This window comes from Triticum dicoccoides, chromosome 1B (genome assembly GCF_002162155.2).
Source record: "Triticum dicoccoides isolate Atlit2015 ecotype Zavitan chromosome 1B, WEW_v2.0, whole genome shotgun sequence".
Classification (NCBI taxonomy): Eukaryota; Viridiplantae; Streptophyta; class Magnoliopsida; order Poales; family Poaceae; genus Triticum; species Triticum dicoccoides.
In genome coordinates this window covers 109685950-109690054 of record NC_041381.1, presented here as the reverse complement: position 1 = coordinate 109690054, position 4105 = coordinate 109685950, and positions in this window count along the sequence as shown.

Here is a 4105-nt window from a genome sequence, read left to right as displayed (position 1 = left end):
TTGATAGAGTCGAAGAGATGATCAAGTGGGTGGGTGGGAGATCGATCAAGAGAGCCATCAAAATTGTGTGTGTATGCAAGTCAAAGATATAGGGCGACTGGCCTACCGGAACGTTAGAGGGCACATGTCAAGTTTGTGTGTGGCAGGGAGACATGACTAGAGCGCTTGATGTATCGGTGTGTGTGGGGGGGAGGGGGTGGGGGGAGGGGTGTTGGGGAATGTAGTAATTTCAAAAAATTTCCTACGTACACACAAGATCATGGTGATGACATAGCAACGAGAGGGGAGAGTGTTGTCCACATACCCTCGTAGACCGTAAGCGGAAGCGTTATGACAACGCGGTTAATGTAGTCGTACGTCTTCACGATCCGACCGATCCAAGTACCGAACGTACGGCACCTCCGAGTTCAGCACACGTTCAGCTCGATGACGATCCCCGGACTCCGATCCAGCAAAGTGTCGGGGATGAGTTCCGTCAGCACAACGGCATGGTGACGATGATGATGCTCCACCGGCGCAAGGCTTCGCCTAAACTCCACGACGATATGACCGAGGTGGAATATGGTGGAGGGGGGTACCGCACACTGCTAAGGAACGATCCGTAGATCAACCTGTGTGTTCTAGGGTGCCCCCTACCCCCGTATATAAAGGAGCCAAGGGGGAGGGGCCGGCCGTCCAAGGAGGGCGCGCCAAGGGGGAGTCCTACTCCCACCGGGAGTAGGACTCCCTTCTTTCCTAGTTGGAGTAGGAGAAGGGGGAAGGAGGAGGAAGAGGGGAAGGAAAGGGGGGGGGGGCGCCGCCCCCCTCTCCTTGTCCTATTCGGACTAGGGAGGGGAGGGGGCGCAGCCCACCTCTTGCCTCCTCTCCTCTCCTCCCTTAGGGCCCATGTAGGCCCAATAACCCCCGGGAGGGTTCCGGTAACCCCTGGTACTCCGGTAAAATGCCGATTTCACCCGGAACACTCCCGATGTCCAAACATAGGCTTCCAATATATCAATATTTATGTCTCGACCATTTCGAGACTCCTCATCATGTCCGTGATCACATCCGGGACTCCGAACAAACTTTGGTACATCAAAACTTATAAACTCATAATGAAACTGTCATCGTAACGTTAAGCGTGCGGACCCTACGGGTTCGAGAACTATGTAGACATGACCTAGAACTATTCTCGGTCAATAACCAATAGCGGAACCTGGATGCCCATATTGGCTCCTACATATTCTACGAAGATCTTTATCGGTCAAAGCGCATAACAACATACGTTGTTCCCTTTGTCATCGGTATGTTACTTGCCCGAGTTTCGATCGTCGGTATCCAATACCTAGTTCAATCTCGTTACCGGCAAGTCTCTTTACTCGTTACGTAATGCATCATTCCATAACTAACTCATTAGCTACATTGCTTGCAAGGCTTATAGTGATGTGCATTACCGAGAGGGCCCAGAGATACCTCTCCGACAATCGGAGTGACAAAACCTAATCTCGAAATACGCCAACCCAACATGTACCTTTGGAGACACATGTAGTACTCCTTTATAATCACCCAGTTACGTTGTGACGTTTGGTAGCACCCAAAGTGTTCCTCCGGTAAACGGGAGTTGCATAATCTCATAGTTACAGGAACATGTATAAGTCATGAAGAAAGCAATAGCAATATACTAAACGATCAAGTGCTAGGCTAACGGAATGGGTCATGTCAATCACATCATTCTCCTAATGATGTGATCCCATTAATCAAATGACAACACATGTCTATGGTTAGGAAACATAACCATCTTTCATTAATGAGCTAGTCAAGTAGAGGCATACTAGTGACGTTATGTTTGTCTATGTATTCACACATGTATCATGTTTCCGGTTAATACAATTCTAGCATGAATAATAAACATTTATCATGATATGAGGAAATAAATAATAACTTTATTATTGCCTCTAGGGCATATTTCCTTCAGTCTCCCACTTGCACTAGAGTCAATAATCTAGATTACACAGTAATGATTCTAACACCCATGGAGTCTTGGTGCCGATCATGTTTTGCTCGTGAGAGAGGCTTAGTCAATGGGTCTGCAATATTCAGATCCGTATGTATCTTGCAAATCTCTATGTCTCCCACCTGGACTTGGTCCCGGATGGAATTGAAGCGTCTCTTGATATGCTTGGTCCTCTTGTGAAATCTGGATTCCTTTGCCAAGGCAATTGCACCAGCACTGTCACAGAAGATCTTCATTGGTCCCGATGCACTAGGTATGACACCTAGATCGGAAATGAACTCCTTCATCCAGACTCCTTCATTTGCTGCTTCCGAAGCAGATATGTACTCCGCTTCACATGTAGATCCCGCCACGACGCTTTATTTAGAACTGCACCAACTTACAGCTCCACCGTTTAATAAAAACACACATTCGGTTTGCGATTTAGAATCATCCGGATCAGTGTCAAAGCTTGCATCGACGTAACCATTTACGACTAGCTCTTTGTCACCTCCATATACGAGAAACATATCCTTAGTCCTTTTCAGGTATTTCAGGATGTTCTTGACCGCTGTCTAGTGATCCACTCCTGGATTACTTTGGTACCTTCCCGCCAAGCTTATTGCTAAGCACACGTCAGGTCTGATACACAACATTGCATACATGATAGAGCCTATGGCTGAAGCATAGGGAACATCTTTCATTTTCTCTCTATCTTCTGCTGTGGTCGGGCATTGAGTCTGACTCAATTTCACACCTTGTAGCACGGCCAAGAACCCTTTCTTTGCCTGATCCATTTTGAACTTTTTCAAAACTTTATCAAGGTATGTGCTTTGTGAAAGTCCAATTAAGCGTCTTGACCTATCTCTATAAATCTTGATGCCCAATATATAAGCAGCTTCATTGAGGTCTTTCATAGAAAAACTTTTATTCAAGTATTCCTTTATGCTATCCAGAAATTCTATATCATTTCCAATTAATAATATGTCATATACATATAATATCAGAAATGCTACAGAGCTCCCACTCACTTTCTTGTAAATACAGGCTTCTCCAAAAGTCTGTATAAAACCATATGCTTTGATGACACTATCAAAGCGTTTATTCCAACTCCGAGATGCTTGCACCAGTCCATAAATGGATCGCTGGAGCTTGCACACTTTGTTAGCACCTTTTGGATCAACAAAACCTTCTGGTTGCATCATATACAACTCTTCTTCTAGAATTCCATTCAAGAATGCAGTTTTGACATCCATTTTCCAAATTTCATAATCATAAAATGCGGCAATAGCTAACATGATTCGGACAGACTTAAGCATCGCTACGGGTGAGAAAGTCTCATCATAGTCAACCCCTTGAACTTGTCGAAAACCTTTCACAACAAGTCAAGCTTTATAGACAGTTACATTACCATCAGCGTCGGTCTTCTTCTTAAAAATCCATTTATTCTCAATGGCTTGCCGATCATCGGGCAAGTCAACCAAATTCCATACTTTGTTCTCATACATGGATCCCATCTCAGATTTCTTGGCCTCTAGCCATTTTGCGGAATCTGGGCTCATCATTGCTTCCTCATAGTTCGTAGGTTCATCATGGTCAAGTAACATGACTTCCAGAATAGGATTACCGTACCACTCTGGTGCGGATCTTACTCTGGTAGACCTACGAGGTTCAGTAGAAACTTGATCTGAAGTTTCATGATCAATATCATTAGCTTCCTCACTAATTGGTGTAGTTGTCATAGGAACCGGTTCTTGTGATGAACTACTTTCCAATAAGGGAGAAGGTACAGTTACCTCATCAAGTTCTACTTTCCTCCCACTCACTTCTTTCGAGAGAAACTCCTTCTCTAGAAAGGATCCAAATTTAGCAACAAAAATCCTGCCCTCAGATCTGTGATAGAAGGTGTACCCAACAGTTTCTTTTGGGTATCCTATGAAGACACATTTCTCCGATTTGGGTTCGAGCTTATCTGGTTGAAGTTTCTTCACAAAATCATCGCAGCCCCAAACTTTAAGAAACGACAACTTTGGTTTCTTGCCAAACCACAGTTCATGAGGCGTCGTCTCAACGGATTTTGATGGTGCCCTATTTAACGTGAATGCGTCCGTCTCTAAAGCATAACCCCAAAAT